General features: G+C 42.0%; 1 protein-coding gene across 2 annotated transcripts in view; it reads right to left on the bottom strand.

The window, feature by feature from the left end:
• CHN2 (chimerin 2) overlaps positions 1-20,162 on the bottom strand; it is a 150,027-nt gene that overhangs the window by 51,784 nt on the left and 78,081 nt on the right. The gene's annotated exons all lie outside the window — the stretch shown is intronic.

Genomic DNA, 20,162 nt, shown 5'->3' with positions numbered 1-20,162 from the left:
TATCTTCATTCCTAAATGTTTTTAGGATTATTACTCTGATAACACGCCTGCCCCAACCCCCCGGTGAACCTGCGGTGACAAACCTGAAGCCTAACCCCTAAATTTTGAAAGCTTTGCAAATTTTAGCCCAGGGACCCTCATTTGGCCCTTTGCTGTGATTCCTTGTAGCATCTTCCGTGTTGAGATGGAAAGCAGAGATTTTCCTTTCAGGTGCTGGTGTCTCGATGGTATCAGACAGATTATCTGAAGTTGAGTTTCTGAAGCTGCATAAATTGGGCACAAGCCAAAAGAAAGACCTTCTCTTGTCCTGGGAAGGGAAGAGGGGAAATGGTAAGGAAGCACAAAAAGGGGACCAGGTCGGTTTAGTTCCCTGTCATGTGAATCGGTACCACTGAAACGAAGGAACTTCCAACAGAGATGAGAGTATGAGCACGTTTCTTTAAATATCGATTCAAACTCATACATATGGCCAAAAATGAGCTTCTACAGATATTTTTTCATGAACACTTCAAATATGATTCTCTCAGACTGCCCACTGAGTCTCAAAAGAATAGCTCAGCAGGTTCAATTATATCACTTTTTTCCAGATTGTTTGCTAGGTTCAATTGCATCAGCTGCTAAATTGGCAGTCTGACAGTGAGACGCATATCCTTGTTCAGTGTTATCTTCCTTTACTGGCAAATGTTAAAATTGTTCCATAGTGCAGTTTCACCTCAGGCTAGAAAATTATTTATCTGATTTTTCTAGATGTGCACTAAGACAAGGCAACCAGGTACCGACCAAAGAGGAATGGTTATGTAAATTATGTGAATATTTGGAATTGGCCAATTGACGGATATAATAAGACTAAAGCCAATGAATACAGTCAAGAAGGAATGGAAGTGCTTGAATGATTATTTAGAAAGACAAGGTTCTAATGTAAAAAATTGGCTGTGTCTAGAATGACCTCGTGAATGGAAAAGGGGAAACATATATATAAAATAATACTGAAATACAGATAAAATATGAAGTGTTGTGAGAATGATGGAAGTCTATTACTATTTTGTAAAATAGTGTTCATTTTATTGAAATTTTATTCTTTTACTGTCTACTTTTCTTTGCATTTTTTTTCTTTTCCTCTTTATTTTTATTTATATTATTCCTTATGTATGGCTTGGTATTGATGTATTTACTTTGCAATAAAAATTCTATTTTTTTTTTAAAAAAGGCTTTACTGCTAGCATTTAAGTAAAGACTCTCTGATACAATAATATTTTGCTTTTGTGGCAGTGAGGTAGAAGAATGAATATATATATATCCTGCTACTGAAGGAGCATGCCAGTGGGCTAAATCAAAATCAATTTTTGCTTTCAAACAAAGCAGTCACTTCAATTATGGCCTTGGCTGCCACAAAATACTGGCAAAAGTTTACATATGGTTGCTTGGTTTCTACTTTGGATTCCTATACTTTACCCTTTTTGCTGTAACAACTCTTATGCAGTTAATTTTGTAGCTGAAACAAACAAACAAAGAAACCCACACCCTTGAATAATGAAATGCCATGGAATAAGAGTATAAATGAAGAGAAGTAATGTGTTTTTAATAATTAATATACTTTAGCAGCCAAAATATAAATGATTTAAGGGGAAAGTGATAATAACTAATGTGAGGCTTTTTCATAAATGCATAATTTAGGAAGGCTAATGATGGAGGGGAATGGGCCAACTCTTCAGAAGCATTAGATTGCTGTCAAAAAATACCCCTCCATGTAGTTTTCATAATGCGGACATTCAAATTCCAAAGAAGAGTAATCTTTTGTATTTGTCACAAATTTCCTAAATTTGTCGGTATCCTGGGTTTCCAGCGGCTGTGACAATCCCAGCCTTTCTTGACAAGGGTATCCTTTTTATGTTTACATAAAACTTCACACTATTTCAGAACGGGGAAAGGGTTTCTTTTGCCATTGGAGTGTGAGAATGCTGACTGTTGTTTCCACACTTTTCCTGGAGAATGTAATTACTGGCTTTCATAAACTGATCACACTATCAAGATGCAAATTAAGACCAGGTGTACAGGCAGCATACATGTATAGCTTGATAGGGATATTGAAAATCGTATCCAAAATTATTCTTCCCAGCTATACATCCCTGTGTTAGTGGAGCTCCACATAAGAGATTTTGCAGTAATTCAACCTGGAGGTTACTAAGGGCTTGAGACTCCAGAGAGCTGCTGGCCATGAAGAGGAGACAATAGATGAATAAATAGTCTGGCTGGTATGCTCCTCGTGTACCATATTTTTTGCTCTATAAGACTCACTTTTTCCCTCCTAAAAAGTAAGGGGAAATGTGTGTGCGTCTTATGGAGCCAATGCAGGCTGCACAGCTATCCCAGAAGCCAGAACATGAAGAGGGATCACTGCTTTCGCTGCACAGCGATCCCTCTTGTTGTTCTGGCTTCTGAGATTCAGAATATTTTTTTTCTTGTTTTCCTCCTCCAAAAACTAGGTGCGTCTTATTGTCTGGTGCGTCTTATAGAGCGGAAAATACGGTAAATTTTAAACTATCACAGACATTGTGAAAAGAAAAAGGGCAGGCTTCTCACTGCTGCCATGTGTGGCTTGGAGCAAAATAGCAGGCATGCAATGTCAGAAAGCACTGACTACAGAAGAGTTTGGGGTTTTTTAAAGGTCAAGTTTGCAAAGATAAATATCAGTAAGACCAATACTCTTTCACCCGTATTAACTTTATATGGCAAATGCATATAATTTCTGCTTCATGTGCTTGTTTTATACACATTACAAAGACTTTTCCATGCAGGGAAACCTTGCTCTTTTAAAAAATGTATATTTTCAAATGGTTGAATCTGAGAAGCTATTCTTTTCCCAGAGGCTATAATTTAAAACCTGATCAGCCATTGGCTTGGACAGCCCTTTTTGCCAAACCAGTTCCCTGTGTTCTGTCATTATGTCACCAGAATATCTCAAGCTTGGCTGCATGTGAAAAGGGAAAGGACCATAAACAGTATAGATAAGCTGGAACGAAACAGCTAAAATATGAGCTATAAAAGGGAAAGAAGTTTGAAGTACCATCATCCCAAGAAGCAGCAGGTTAATGAAGTCATAAAGAAAGAAAGCCAAAAAAAAAAGAGAGATGAGCGACCTGGAAACATCAAGACAGAAATCAAACCGAATTACTGAAGTCTGCCAATTTCAGCATTACCTCATCCATCAGACAGTCTGATCCGAAACATTTTCTGTCTGCTGTGATAACGTTATGCAATGAATGGTCCATGTAGACTGAGGTCTAAACACAAGTCATTTGAGTCCATTCTATCAAAAATACTGCATTCCCCCACAGATTAATGGAACCAGGGGGGAAATCTAGGATTACAGTAGTACCTCGGGTTACATACGCTTCAGGTTACATATGCTTCAGGTTACAGACGCCGCTAACCCAGAAATAGTACCTTGGGTTAAGAACTTTGCTTCAGGATGAGAACAGAAATCGTGCTCCGGCGGCACGGTGGCAGCAGGAGGCCCCATTAGCTAAAGTGGTGCTTCAGGTTAAGAACAGTTTCAGGTTAAGAACGGACCTCCGGAACGAATTAAGTACTTAACCCGAGGTACCACTGTATTATTATTTTTCAACAGCCACTTATTGCATGAATAACTTATCATTGTGAGCTGCAAAGGGTCAATTGGGGAAAAACAAATATATTGTGAGAGCTCTACTTCTATACATCGCATGATTCAGAGCGAGTCCGTTTCCTCTCCTCATGACAGCCTTTGTCTCCCACTTCCACCAAGGGTCAGGTTGATTTGATTCCCCTCCTTGTTCCCAGTGTAGATCTTCACACCACCCTGTTCCTGATCTGGTGAGCACCCTTTTATGGTTTGCCTCAAGTGCCAAAATGTATTGGGCCAGCTCTGCTCACAGCTCCTTCAGCCCCACCATCCCAGGCTGCCTCCCACATCTTGTTGTCCATCCCCACCCCCTCACAGTTCGGCTCAAAATCCCACTCCCCACAATCCCAGTATCTTCCCCGTTGCTGCTGCCACTAGTGATGGAGAAGAAAGAGAAGAACGTCTTTCCCCCCTTCCACTTCCTATGCTACCAACAGAAGGAAGTGTGTATTTGAAATGGCATCCTTTCTCCTGGCAGCAGATGAAGCAAAGGCAAAGGGGCATGGAAAGGCTTGCTGCGACCACCCACCTGACCCACTTGCTGTGCCAGCCCCATTGCTGGTGCCCCATCCCCGGAAGCAACCAGAGGCAACGATAAGGCGAGAGCAGGAAGGCTTGCAAAGGGCGTCCTGTGCTGGTCCACCTGCCCACCTGCCTCTGGTCACTGTTAGAATTCCTGCTCCATGACTGCAGTCATGGGACTGTTGCCTATCACATGACGGTGTATGTTTTGTCTCCACAAAGTGGGAAGTGATGGAAACAGGATGTTTGTGTTACTGTGTTCCGTGAAGTGGGACTATTTTCCTTTGTTCTTTCACTTTGCTGTCTGATGCTAGAGAGAGAGGGAACCGTGTTGCAGTGCTCCATGTGTTTTTATATGTAAATAAAGTAGATTAGCCAAAATGCTGAGTTGCTGGGGTTCTGTAACGCAAACTGCATACACTCTGCGGATCCCCAAGTGTGCCGATGTCTGTTGGCATTTGTCGAATGATCGACCAGGAGGGAGAGAACATGCCAGTCGGGCATGTGTCTCTGCCAGGGTCGTACTCGAGTGTAGGACAAGCTCCTGCCAGTCACCTCCTCTCCTCCTCCTCACCCCAAGACTGCCCGCCTGCCAGGGCACTCCCCAGAGATGGTCCTGCTTTGTTGTCACCATCTTTCTCCTTAGTGTTGTCTGCAACAGGTGTGCAGAGGTAGCAAAGTGGCGTGGTTGCTGTCCTGGCTGGTCCATTGCAGCTTGTCTAGGCAACTGCCCATGCCGCTTGCCCACTCACCTGTTGCCTTCTGTTGTGTTGCCATGCTGCTGTTGGCAGGGCCGCCTATTGGCAGCCATGTGAACTGCAGCAGGATGCTATTTCTTCTTACAATATTGTATACAGGGAAAACACTATTCTGAGAGCTTCGGACTCTTTACTGATGCAGCTGCTGTACAACAGGATTTAGCGCAATGTATATTTACTTATAAATAGTAAACACTGCAAGCCTTTTCAAATCTCGGGCAGTTTTGCTTTGGTCACAGAATTGTATGCAGAATTGAAGAGCTGACACAAAGCCCAGTGAAATTAAAAGGAACCTCTCCGTTGACTTCAATGGACTTTGAACCAGGTTGTACTGCTGTCTGGCTTTCAGCTGCTGTATTAAGAGGATAAATGACTTGAACGGCTGCTTTGTGAGCGAACAATTAAGGGTGGAAATCAGTGTGACATACCAATGTGCTACACAGCAATTTTCGCTAGCGGTAAAATGAAAATATGTTATGTAAATGAACATTATAAGGCCCGTGTTCATTCAATGGCTCATATTGTATTCTTAGAGAATAAAAAGGCCACGAGGATAAAAATAATAAAACAAAGATTCAGGCTGTGGTTATTGTGTGAATTTGTACGGGATTCAAATCCTTTCTGTTCACGCCTCCTTTCTTAATGTATTGGAACCTAAAGACCTGTCAGCCATTTGGACAGATCCCTCTTTAGTTGCCAGCCCTAATTCCATAAAAGCTTTTGTCATCTATTTTCAGCAACAAAATTAAGATAAAGCAAAAAATGAAATTAAGACCAAGAGAAGTATTTTAAAGCACAATGAACTGCGAACTCACCCCAACAACAAAAAGATAAACCTGGATTACCCATGATGCATAGCTAATCCAAAATGCCCCATGGTCTCACACGGGCTATTGTAAAATTGGTGCAATATTTGTTAGTATGCGTTTTCTACTTCAAAAAGATCATTATTAACTGAACAATAAGTGGAGTAATGACATGCAAATAGCTCATGAAAAATACAGTGGGCTTTTTTATATATATAAAAAAGAAGTTCAAATACTTTCAAGAAACAATTGAGATTACCATATTTCATATATAATTACATGTTGCGGGCAGGAGTGGGGAATAGTATGCCTCAGAGCAGCAGTGGCAGACTTTTCAACTTCACAGAGAATGTTATGAGGGAAAGAGGCAATATATATATCTCGCCTCAAATACTTAATTCTGTCTAAGTGAATTTGTTTTTTACAAAAAGTGATAGCGATTACATGAACGCATGGCTCTTTCTCTTACTGCTGCAGTAAAACTGTTATGTTCTTTGCATATGAATCTGTAACAAGCAGACCATTTTTTGAAGCATTTGATAAACAAGTGCCAGCCCTATGCAAGCCAATCCCACACAACTACTTTAGCAGCTGTAGCGCTAGCAGTGGGTTGCGCCGCTACAACAGATGAATTCCTTGCAAGTGCAGTAGAGTAATGCTCTCTGACCTGTCAGAATGAGCATGTACAACCAGCTCGCTGAAGAACGGCCAGCAAGTTTGGGCTACTGGGTTTACCTTACTTGCCTGACCAGCCCTTCGGATGTTGTGTAAGTGAACTGCTGGGACGCGGGTGGCGCTGTGGTCTAAACCACTGAGCCTCTCGGGCTTGCCGATCAGAAGGTTGGTGGTTCGAATCCCCGCAACGGGGTGAGCTGCCATTGCTTTGTCTCAGCTCCTGCCTACCTAGCAGTTCAAAAGCACGCCAGTGCAAGCAGATAAATAGGTACCGCTGCGGTGGGAAGGTAAACGGCGTTTCCGTGTGCTCTGCTTTCCGTCGTTCTGTTGCACCAGAAGCGGTTTAGTCATGCTGGCCACATGACACAGAAAGTTGTCTGTGGACAAACGCTGACTCCCTCGGTCTGGAAGCGAGATGAGCGCCACAACCCCATAATTGCCTTTGACTGAAATGAATTGCTGATAAGCCATCCACATCTTTTCAAGTAGTGCTGTGTGCAGGGCAGTTCTGACTGTTACAGCTGACCTAAGTGGGTCTGCTTTGGCAGCAATATCGTGTCATGTCTTTTCATGCTACCGAGTATGGCCCTGTGCTGATGCAGGGCGCATCATGCCTTCTTCTTGACATTCTGGGAATCATATGTCAGCCTACAAGACTGATTCATTACATATCCAAATGAAAACACTGAGAGGAAGCTCCTGCTGCTACGTAGAAAAAGTAATTGTATTTCAATTGTTTTCAATGGACCAGAAGTGTAATCTCCCTTGCATTAATTTAGGACTCTTTATTGTTTAAACATCATTCCATGTTCCTAACTGAAGCTGCAAAACATTGCCCAGCAATACATAGCAAGTCCCACTGAACTTACAAGCAGCTATTCCTGTGCTAGGCTGCCCACAAGCTTCTTTGGGGAAGCTTCCCCCTCTCCATATCCTTAGCAAGCCTTCACTGTTATTTCTTTTGTGGGGTGGGCGGGCGGAAATTACTTACATATCAAGCACTACTACAAATGTCTGTCTACTAGCAGTAGTCATTTTTTAATTTTAAATTTTTTTTAATGGAAAATGTTTCAGTTAAACAAGATAAAGTGGGAGAAAATTAAAAAGGAAACTAAAGGTGCATTAAAAATGCAAAACCAAAATCAAAAGCAAATTAAAAAACCCCCACTGTAATTCTGTAAATACTTGTCTAATTGTAAATTGTACTAGCCCAGATTATAAATGTGCATGGTTTGATCTAGTCTACTCTGCAAGGGAACTCTATGCTAAAAATACCATTCTTGGCTTGGTTCTATGGGCACTCAGCTTCCTCGCAATACACATCAAAGAACACATGGAATTAGGAAAGTGTATTAATCAGATTAATATGAAATCAAAGGGAGATGCCTGCTTTGCTTCTACCCCAAAGTTTTTTTTAAAAAACAACAACCCCGGAGTCATTGTTAACAGCTGGAGATCTTCCAATCTCTTTTCATACATCTCTATCATTAAAAGCACACAAGCCATGTGAATGCAATGAGCAGGCATTATGATTTCAAAGTGGAGAGGGCCATGAAAGAGAGAGCAGATGTTACTCCACTGTCACAATTCAAATCCTTCCCTCTTGCGGTTCTTTCTTTGTTGCAGCTTTCCAGGCCAGCTGGGAAAATAATCACTTTCAACAGTGCAGCGGCATAAGACAAACTAGGAAACCTGGGCCTGCAGAGAAGTGGGGGCAGGGGCAGCGAAGGCTTGCAGCTTTCTCCTAATGTGATCAATTCAGTATTGTCACAAGTTAAAACCAAGGGCTATGTAAAGTGTTTTCAGTGCTACTCCTGAGCATAAAGCACAAACTGGGGTTGGAATTCGATGCTGTGCTAAGGAGATCATTCCATCAATTGATGGGCCCAATGGAATCATCTCTCCTCTCCTCCTGTGTGCTGTTCTGGCAGTTCTCCTGAAGGTCCAGAGAGGATTTGGGGGGGCTCCATGGGGGTACATAGAAGGAAGAACCTGATGGTGAAAGCCCTTTTGCACAAGCAGGAGTTCTTATGCTAGCTTCTGCTCATGCGACTGGGTAGTTGAGTACTAGACCGACAGGCAGACATAGCCGGGGTTATTTTATTTATTAAAGTACATAAAGGTTCTTAAGTTTATTATTGCATTTTAAAGCCCTGCCCTTCCTGCACAGAGCTCAGGCAGGGAGAAAATTTTCCTCAAAACCACTCTGTAAAGTAGGTTAGCTGAGAGGTGGTGACTGGTGCAAGGTCACCCAGTGAGCTTCGTGGCTGAGTAGGAATTCGAACCTGTTTAGTTCTAGTCCAGGGACATGGGTGGCGCTGTGGGTTAAACCACAGAGCCTAGGACTTGACGATCAGAAGGTCGGCGGTTCGAATCCCCGCGACGGGGTGAGCTCCCGTTGCTCAGTCCCTGCTCCTGCCAACCTAGCAGTTCAAAGCACGTCAAAGTGCAAGTAGATAAATAGGTACCGCTCCGTCGGGAAGCTAAACAGCGTTTCCATGCGCTGTTCTGGTTCGCCAGAAGCGGCTTAGTCATGCTGGCCACATGACCCAAAAGGTGTACGCCGGCTCCCTCGGCCAGTAAAGCGAGATGAGCACCGCAACCCCAGAGTCGACCACGACTGGACCTAATGGTCAGGGGTCCCTTTACCTTTACTAGTTCTAGTCCAGCTCTCTAATGTTTCCGAGCTCAACCTTTAAAGCCCTAAACAGCCTTGGCCCAGTATACCAGAAGGAGCGTCTCTACCTCCATTGTTCAGCCCGGACACTGAGGTCCAGCACTGAGGACCACCAGCGACAGGGTGAGCCCCCATTGCTCTGTCCCAGCTCCTGCCAACCTAGCACTTCAAAAGCACGCCAGTACAAGTAGATAAATAGGTACCACTGCGGTGGGAAGGTAAACGGCCTTTCCGTGCGCTCCAGCTTCTGTCACGGTGTCCCGTTGCACCAGAAGCGGTTTAGTCCTGCTGGACACACGGCCCAGAAAGCTGTCTGTGGACAAACACCGGCTCCCTCGGCCTGAAAGCGAGATGAGCGCCGCAACCCCATATTCGCCTTTGACTGGACTTAACCCTCCAGGGGTCCTTTTTTAATATTAGGGGTGGGGAACATTTCTCAGAAGGCTGCACTCCCTTCTGGGAAACCCATGCCACCGGTGGGTAGGTGGGCAGAGAGAAACATGGGTGGAGCAATCAATATAAATGTTGTTTTTGTGCAATAGGCTAGTTTACACACACACACACACACACACACACTCCTTTATCCTCTGTGCAGGAAAACTAAAGGTATTATCAAAGTTTAAAGAAACATTCTGGCCAGACCAAAATTACCCTCCAAGATGGTGTGAAGCATGAGGAGTGAGTGGAACTGCCTGAGGAGAATGCCAGGGGTGAACAAGGCCCCTGGGCCTGGTGTTAGGCTTAGCGTACATGGAAGCTAATTTATATCCCTACCCCCACTTTGATTCATTAAAAAAATACATATAGTCCTATATATCTTTTCAGGGTATTTACATTACTTTTATATGATAGCACCCTATTGAAAGGTGCCACACAGAGCACCTGAAAAAATGGATCATAACGTTTGATGACAAAGAAAATATTTTGTCAACGCTTTTGTAGCCGGCATTATCTGAAGCCTGTTTCAAATGTCTCAAAACAGGATCCAGTTCCTATGTATAAGGAAGTGACATTCAACGCCTTGTTTGAATGACTAGATTGATACCCTGGAAAGCCAAGACCTCTCCGTTTCAATTCACTGCTTTGTAAAATGGGGCAACAATGCCTTTCTTCGCAGCATTGGAAGTAATAACAGAAACAGTGTCACATCCACATAATAAACAAAGCCTACACAAAATACTTCACTTGGTAGTTTGATGCACATGTAAAGATGCACGTGTTATTTTTAAAATGACCATCTCCTAACCCTGGAAGTGAATTAGTAAGCTATATTACCCTGTTTAGGGACACGGGTGGCGCTGTGGGTTAAACCACAGAGCCTAGGACTTGCCGATCAGAAGGTCGGCGGTTCAAATCCCCATGACGGGGTGAGCTCCCATTGCTCGGTCCCTGCTCCTGCCAACCTAGCAGTTCGAAAGCATGTCATGTGCAAGTAGATAAATAGGGACCGCTCCGGCGGGAAGGTAAACGGTGTTTCCGTGCGCTGCTCTGGTTCGCCAGAAGCGGCTTAGTCATGCTGGCCACATGACCCGGAAGCTGTACGCCGGCTCCCTCGGCCAGTAAAGCGAGATGAGCGCCGCAACCCCAGAGTCGGCCACGACTGGACCTAATGGTCAGGGGTCCCTTTACCTTTTACCTTTACCTAATACCCTGTTGGGTAAGAGCAACACAAAGTTCCAGTGTTTGTCAATGTGAATCAATGAGAGATCTAGTATAAAAATGCAAAAACTCATACAGAATATTGAGTGTACGAGATCGTATCCGCTATCCACCATGTTTTTTAAAAAATAAACCTAGCGGGAAAGTTCCCTGATTCAGCTGAAAATCCAAGGGCGACAACTTCATAATGATCACCCGTATCTGGGCAGGAAATACAACTTGAGGTTTGAGAGGTGACTCTGAAGAGAGCCGGGGGGTTGCGTGTAAACAGCAAAACAAGACAGGACGCAGCAACCTGGGAGCTGAAGTGGAAGCCTGGCAACAGACAGCTTGGCAGATGGGATTGGAAGGCTGACAGCCACTTTCAGAGGCACATGTTGTTGCTGATAGAGCAGCAACAGTAAAAGAAAAAAAAGGGGGGGAGAAGGGAGAGGGTAGGACGATTGCTTACAAGCCCTGCTTTTCTATTCAATTACCGACTGCCATTAAGAACCGGCTTAGCAAATCTGAGGGCCCCCAGCACTCGTCTTTAAGGTTTTGATTAGAAAAAATATATATTTATTAGCCTCAGGTCTGCTACTGAAATGAGTCCTGCTATAGACAATGAACATGTTTTGTCCAATTGGGTCATGAATCCCTACTGCGCACAGACAGATCTTCAAACACCGCACTCTTCCAGGAATCAGGCCTCAGCTCACAGGATCATTTTTATCTAGCAGTAAGGGCACACGGGTCTCACAGGAATCGATCCAGGAGCCACGCCGTACTTGCTAAATGTTGCACCGGAAATGGCTTTCAGGCTGTGATCCTATGCACAACTGACCTGAGGGCTAAGCCCCACTGAGCTGGGTGAGATTTGCTTTCGAGTAAACATGCAGAGAATTAGGCTGCAACTGCCGGTGAAAAGGGGGAAGATGGGATAGTGGCGCCCTGTAAAAGTAGGGTGTGTACATTAGTCCATTTTGTGTGACAATACTATCTTGTCTAAAAATTCTGTCTTAACATTAAGATGGTTATTTTGCCCTCTTTCAGAGAACTGGGGTATTTCCAAATAGGAAAAACCTGGTAAGTATTTCTTTAAAACTTGGAAACAACCCACTTGCAATATCTGAATGGCCCATTTAATATATTAAGCACCCTCAGTAAACGGGACAATTTAGGATTTTTTTTTTTAAAGAGAATGTGCTTACTATTTCACAAGCCCTTTTAAAACACCAATACTTTTAAAACAAGCCTGTTGTCCAAGCAGTTTATGTAACTAACAATGTATGCAAAAAAATTGAAAAGGTTTCTACAGCAATTATTCCCAGAAATAATAGTTCCTCCTGCTTGCATACACTGCTGGGGTTAAAGCTTTGCCAGATAAATGCACCCTTCACAGACATTTAAATAAATATAAACATGTAATATTAATTTGCACCCATATTGGAGACTAAACAGGGCAAGGGTATATGTAGACAAATTTCTCTTTTTTTTTTTTTTTAATATAATTTTTATTGGGTTTTCAAATTTTAATACAAAGCAAAAAAGAAAGAAGAAAGAAAGGAAAAAAAGAAAGAAAGAAGAGAAGAAAAAGAAAAAAAGAAAGGAAAAAAAAAGAGAGAGAAATAATCACAAATAGATTCTTTCATAACCCTCTTTCATTGACTTCCCCCCACCCCCGCCCATGCATCCCAATTTTCACACTTAATTCAGCAAGTTCTTGTTTCATTCCTTAAACCTCTTCTTATTATATTTAAACTTAATTCCCTTTATTAGGCCCAACTTATTTATCCCATTTTCTTATATTCCTTAAATTCTTTTTCTAAGATCGATCGAGGTTCTTTTACCATAAATTTCCCCATTTTCATGTTAAAATATAAGTCAAAATTATAAAACTCGAAAGTCATAAACTAGTTTTAAAACTTTCTATTTTCCCCCTCCCTCCTTGTCCGGATATCTGTCCCTTCCTAGATATCTGCCCTCTTATAAGACTCCTAGCCCGGATTCCTCACATCTGAGGCCTCTAACACCATTTGAGTCTCTCTCTGCCTGTTTTGTTGATAATCCTTCTTATTGATCTTCCAGTCTCGAGGGATGTCCAATACAGTCTCTTCACCTTCTCTCCAGTCAAACCTAGTTGGAAGGACTTGCTGCAGGGGTTCTGCCGAATATTCCCTTAAATCACGTTCACCAATGCCAGAAAAGAGGAGGAAGTCCCAGTTATATTTCTTCATTATTTCAGCTTCCCATCTGTAGTGTCCAAAATCTTCCTCCTTTACTTTTCTCTTTTCAAAATCCATAATCCAATAAACTTCTCTGTCCCCTTGCTGCATGAAGTCCTGTTCCTGTACTTTTTGCCCTCCAGACTCCTTGTCCTCCAACTTCAAAGAAACTTTTTCCAGTTCAGCTGCAGAATCTTTCAAGGTCAAATCCTCAGTTCCGTCAGTAGAGTTGCTTGTTTTTGAAATCAAAACCGTGAGCTGTTTGTCCATAACTATCTCTTGCTCTTGTAGAATTCCCACGAGAAAAAGGGCTCTTTCTATTTCCGCTTGTAATTTTCCTTCTGCAGCCATTGTAATGTCTCTGTTCTCCCCTAGGGGGATTGCCATTTTTTTTTTCCCTTTACCAACAGTCTATTACTTTGTTATTACTTGTTGTTACTTATTTTCCAGCCACTTCTGGTTAAATGTAACACCTTTGGATCAGAGAGATATAAAGATACAGTTCTTGTCTTGATTCCGCTGTTTGACAGCTCAGATGACAGCTGTCAAACTCCCTTTCTTTCAGGCTAGGCTAATGCGGAACACTCCCGGATCCCGGGTGGGGGTTCCCAAAAATTTTCCCAAATACACCTCTTCCTCCAGCACAACTTAAAAAGACAAAAAAAAAAAGAAAAAAAAAGCTTATTTTCACAAATCGATGGAATCTTCTATCAGTCCCAAAAGACAACGATCTTAGGCTTTCGCTCCTTGCTTCCGATCGTGCATGCAAGGGGGGGGGGTGCGGACTTCCTTTTGACACAGCCCCCCCGTTCGCCAAATTAAAAAAGTTGATTTCTTTTAAAATCCAAATTTCGTTTTACTCACGAGGGTGTTTGTTTCAGTCCGAATGTCAGGAAGAAAGTTGACGCTCTCCGGCAATGGCTTGCGGCTTCGCTCCACCGAGGTAGCGATCGACTCTCAGCACCACTCCACTCCTCAGACCTTCTCCGCAGCCTTTAAAAAGGCTCTTCGACTGTCAAGGAGGGCGCTTAAGGTGCCCACCGAGTCACCAGGTCCACAGGTATCCGCACCTGTGGTTTCTAAGGGCCCCCGCGTCGCCGGCGCGGCAAGACCCGTCCTCGATGGAGCCGATTCCCTCCGGAGCTCGGAGGGAATCCGCCATTAAACCGATCGCGTCAACCCGGAAGACCTATGTAGACAAATTTCTCAGAGGGTTGATCCTGAAGCATGTGACCTTGCAATAAACCACAAATTGTTTTCTGTTTTATGTCTGAAGCTAACACGGGGCACTGGTTTCGTTTTGCTGTTTGAGATGTAGTTCTTTGGTGCTTGGGAGAGTTTTATCCCAAAAGGCAGGATAAACACACTAAATAAATAAACAAACCAGAAAAACACATGAAGCTACTGTATCTTTTTTTTTAAAAAAAAAAGTTAAAAAAAGAAAACCATAAAAACTCTTAAGTAAAGCTGCCATCTAGTGTTTGAAACATGTAGCTCTGCCAATAAATCACCCCACTTTTGTGAAATGTAAGCCTTACTTGATTCCTTCCTAAAGGATTCAGTAACAAGGCAGGTTATGAGTTAAGGTAGCTACCTATTTTTACCTAGCCTTTTAAATAAAAAGGTTACATGTTATGACTGAATCAATAGCGTTAGTACAGTTATGAAAAACCATAGATCACTTAATCAGAAAAATCTCTAAGCCGTATGTATAAAATAATTATCAAGAAAACATACATACAATCAGCAAAAAAATTTAAAAAAATTGAATATACATAACTAAATTATATATCTGGGGAGACTTGTTGAAATAAAAATGTTTCCAGCAGGCATCTAATTATAGTGAGGACCAGGACTTTTTTCCCAGCTGGAACTTGCCAGAACTCAGTTTTGGCACCTCTCGGTTGGGCGCCATTGCCATTATAAGAGAACAAGGGAGGTGTTCATGGTGAGTTCCAGCAACTCTTTTTCTAGAAAAACAGCAATGGTGAGGACACATGTCTAGTGTCAATAGGGTGTTCCAATGCATTAAGGTGATGATGCCACACTAAAATATCAGCTCCTCACATATGCAGAACAAACAATATACAGTATGGCACTTTGTAACTTCGACAAACTGGTAAAACAAGGCATATATGAGGCAAGGCAATCCCTCAATCCAAGCCATTATGTGCTGTATATGCCAACTTGTTCCAGTAACAAATCAGCATCATTGAGCGAAGGTTGGATGGAAGAAAATGCTTTCAAAAAGTAATACTGAGTGCAAAAAAAGGGCTTCTTTGAATTGCATAACTCAAAACCTTCTCCTTGTGCATAGGAAGCTACATCAATTTACATAGAATTACAAGTCCTGTATTTGAAAAGCACACGGAGCGACTTGGACACAATGATAGGTGAAAGATTATTGCATTGTTATATTCTCTGTCTCAGAAAACACGGCGAGATAATCAAATATAGATTTGTGCCTACAGAGCTGCCTTATATTTTCCGGTGATTGCACAAAGGAAGAAATCTGGGCAGGAAATGGATGTGCCACTGTATCATCTTTAACGGGAAATTGTTTATGAAGTTTTCAGTAGCTGTTCCACATGCAATTTTTACAGCTCGAGCTTCGGCTACACTTTAAATACATGTACTGCTGATGCAATTTGGCCACGGTTCCATAGCATGTCCACTTCTAAGCTCGTTTTTAATGACTAAGAACGGACCAAATGTTATGATCAATATTTGAATGTGCCACAGAGCATGGGAAAACAGAATGGCATTTTTAAAAAATGAATAAATATGGCTCTATAGCTCCTCAGAGCTTTATTCATTTATATATAAATAAAAAATTATAAACCACTTAATAATAAAAAATATCAAGTCGATGCACAACAACGTACAGAGATATACTAAAGCATAAAATGCCCCCAAATACAAACAAAAATTGCTTTAAGTACCTACAGACAATAAAGCTGTTGTTTTACTGGTAGGATTATTCCAGCATTCCTACTTTGGGACAACATTTCACATTCTGCTTTTACAGTCATACCTTGGATCTCAAACGCTGTGACTCCTGAACAAATTGGCTCCCAAACGATCGAAAACCAGAAGTGAGTGTTCCGGTTTTCGAACAATTTTCGGAAGCCGAACACCCAGCGCGGCTTCCGATTGGCTGCACGAGCTTCCTGCAGCCAATCAGAAGCTGTGCTTGGGTTTTGGAAGTTGAAAGGACTTCCGGAACAGATTCCGTTCGACTTCCAAGGTACGACTGTACTTTATTGGTAAGGTAAATGCAGTATTTGTTTAAAGACAGAATAGCTAGACCTTATTAGAGGTGGCGGCAGCGGCGGCGGCGGCGGCGGCAGGGGAGTTCAACAGCATGCCCTTGATCCCCAATGAAGGTGTTGCTGATTCACCAGGAGTCTATGAATTATACTTGCTATGATGATGTATTATGTCAATTTTTGCACACACAATAAAGACTGGCAAGTATTCACTTTCCTGGGAATGCGGGATAATTTCCAAGTTCCAATCACACGCTCAATTCCAAAGAAACAGACAAAACCCTTCAGATGTGTGTTGTATACTAGCAACCTGTTTTACTGGAGGAAGCTAAAAGACCTTTGGATGAAGAAGACTTAATATAGAAGCAACAGGCAAACATTTAGCTGCAGTGCAATGACAGGCCTTCATATGAGAAAACTGAACAATGGTGCAGCCTTCCCCCCCACCCCCCGCCCAATTCTTAAAGTGGCTATTCACCTGATTTTTTTAAAAAAGCACTGCATGAACATTCATGCATTTATACATTCATTTATTGCCTATTTTTAATACAGCAAGAGTGGAATGCCTATTTTTTTTTAGTTTGAGGGATAACGACAGATAAACGTTCTTCTTTTATGATGATGATTTCTGGCCTATATAATTATTCGGATGAAAAAGACCCAAAGAAAAGCAACTAATTTGGCATATGCGTTTCATTTTTCTTATGGGGTCTGGCACAGTACTACTAATTACAACTTCCAAGAAGCTGTATTATGAGAGTGGACAGATTCCTCAGGCAGTTCCAAGTTATGAATTCTCTTCCTAGTTAGTGGCACTGAAACAACCTTCCACTGACCTGCCCAAAGGGGGAAAGTCTCAGGAATGACTGAGCCATTCAATAATTTCTGTTGTCAACCTTTCGTGCAGGGAAGAATAACTACATCCCACAAATGGTTTAACAAACCTATCAGGGAAATTAATGCCCTCTGCAGTAGTTTCTTGGCTTCTGAAATGCTATCAATAAAAGGTGACGTTTCTTTTCTTTTTTTTTTTAACCCCTTAACATCTCCTAATTACTGCAGAGGCTTAAACTGTGCTTGAAATGTTTGAAAGCCCTTTTTGCAGGGCAACATGAAAGCGTTAATTCCTTCAGTACGTTTTTAAAGACGTCTTTTTGTTGAGAAATTCTAAAGTATCTGGGTAGATAACTGAAACAAACCAACAAACTTTATTTTACCTACTCCAAAATGGGAGTAAAAGTTATTTAAGCAACTTCCAGATACTATTATGCAAATATAATCAATTTTACCAAGTACAGTGGTACCTCTGGTTATGAACTTAATTCGTTCCGGAGGCCCGTTCTTAAGCTGAAACCGTTCTTATCCTGAGGCGCGCTTTCGCTAATGGGGCCTCCCCTTGTGTGCACACGTCCGACACGCAATTTCCGTTCGCATCCTGGGGCAAAGTTCGCAAACAGGAGCAGCTATTTCCGGGTTAGCAGAGCTCGTAACCTGAAGCATTTGTAACCAGAAGCATTCGTAACCAGAGATACCACTGTATACACAAAAATAGCCATGCCTATTTGCCTCATTCTGATTTTCTAAAGGCGCCAAATCCAAAATTTAAGTCATGCTGATTTTAACTGGTGAGTTAATTGCATACCTAGCATTCTCCTGTTGACATTCTCTCCTTTAGCCATTTTCAAATATCTAAAGGGCTGCCACATGGAGGGTGGAGCCATTTTGTTTTCTCCTGCTCCAGAGGCTAGAACCTGAATGGATGGATTCAACTTACAAGAAAGGAGATTTGGAATAAACATTCGGAAAAACTTTCTGACAGTAAGAGCTGTTTGACAGTGGAACAGACTCCCACCAGATGTGGTGGACTCTCCTTCCTTGGAGGTTTTTAAGCAGAGGTTGGATGGCCACCTGTCATGTATGATCTAGTCAAGTTTCCTGCAGTGCAGGGGGTTGAACTAGATTACCCTCCGGGTATTTTCCAACCCTACAATTCTATGATTCTATACCATATCTTAGAAGTAGGGATGTTTCTAAGAGGTACTGAGGGGTAGCAGTTGCTCTGCCAAAATAGCTTATGTCCCTTGCCCCGCTTCAGTCACAACATGTTAAGGTTTCTCCCATCCTTTCTCCCATGCTAATAATGGTCTTTGCCAACCATCACAAATTAGATTTTTCTGGAAGGTAATGCAATGTACTCCAATGAGAAAAAAAAATATATTTGCTACGGCTATCAACAATACATTAACTTCCTGCAGCATTTTTCTTAGCACATTTCAGGGACCACAGCTTGGAGACTGGGAGACGGAGCCATGAATACAAGGAAAACCAACAACCCAAACCTGCTCCCCAAGTTCCACTCATAAATTTATTCTGTTTATAAGCAGAATACAGTGGTACCTTGGGTTACATACGCTTCAGGTTACAAACTCTGCTAACCCAGAAATAGTACCTCGGGTTAAGAACTTTACTTCAGGATGAGAACAGAAACCATGCTCCGGCGGCGCAGCAGCAGCAGGAGGCCCCATTAGCTAAAGTGGTGCTTCAGGTTAAGAACAGTTTCAGGTTAAGAACGGACCTCCGGAACGAATTAAGTACTTAACCCGAGGTACCACTCTAGTAGTGTTGACTTAAAGACTGGAGGAATGTTGATAGCAGGAAACCTATTTCATATCAGTTAGGAGGAAATGTTTCTTTGGGATAGAAAACTATTTTCTCAGATTACAAACTAGTGCCCCTATGCCACACTAATCAACGACAGTCTCCAGCACCCAATGTTGTATAAAGGGTGGTCTACAGTGGCTGAATTTATGTCCTGCGCCACCAGTTCTCACAAAATCATCTGTTGGAAAGTTTTTGCAGATGGTGTGGAAGAATCTGAACTTAAGTCCCCCCCCCCCTCTTTTCTCCATACATGAAATAATGGGTGGCACAATGTATTCAGCAGTTGAGCATGCAAATATTGTTGCATGAAGCAGCACATGCATAGCGTAAGGGTATGCACATGGATCCATTGGCCAGGGTTTAAAACTACAGTGATCCGATTGTCAGAAGTGTGACAACTTGAAATTTTGGGTCAAAAAGATTCCTGGATTGCAGGGGGTTAGACTAGATGATCCTCTTGGTTCCTTCCAACTCTGCAATCCTATGCTTCCTTCCTTTTTCTGACAGTGAAGCTCTCAGATTTTGAACTATGCTGATATAAAATCCAAAAACCAGCTCATCACAGCCTTGTAAGGTGCTTTTCTATTCTGGGCATGTGTCTCTTAAATAATACTAATTTATAGTTAATTGAGTTTAATTTGTGTTACTGTTTCCACAAGCCTGAAATGTCAGTTGCTCTAAATATTATTAAATAAAGCTTTCTTGTGTATTTCACACTGCTTATGTCTTCCTTGGTCATTTGCACTAGAAACGAAAGCCAGTTCAACTTAAGACGTTTGCTGTCTTGAACAGAGAATGTCTTTAGAAATGTCCTTATGGGACTGAAACAGTATCATAAATAAAAACTATAAATTACATCCCCCAGCAGTCAGGCACTGCTTTTCAGACGCGGGTCAACAACATAATCTTGATTGCGATGCAAACACATTATGTGAATTATGTATTAAATAACCTTCAAAAGCACTTACACCAGAAAAAAAAGGTTTCGTTTGAAATATTTTTCAATCTGCGGGAACACACAACCTCTTATAAGAATATTCATCATTTGTCACACATTTCAAGCTGATTTCAGCTGCATTTCTCCGTGAATTGCTTTATGTTAACTACTACTTGTTTGCTCAGCTACTACAAAAACAACTTCGAAAAGCAAAGATGGAAAGAAAGAAAAGCCACGCCCCCAAAATCAGGCCCATTCACCAAAATAGTAAAGCAGAGATTTGAACTTTGCATTAAAGGCTAACAAACTTGAGATCTGGTGAACAGGCAATCA

This window comes from Podarcis muralis, chromosome 12 (genome assembly GCF_964188315.1).
Source record: "Podarcis muralis chromosome 12, rPodMur119.hap1.1, whole genome shotgun sequence".
Classification (NCBI taxonomy): Eukaryota; Metazoa; Chordata; class Lepidosauria; order Squamata; family Lacertidae; genus Podarcis; species Podarcis muralis.
The sequence above is the reverse complement of the archived record's forward strand: the minus strand, read 5'-3'. Positions and strand labels throughout refer to the sequence as shown.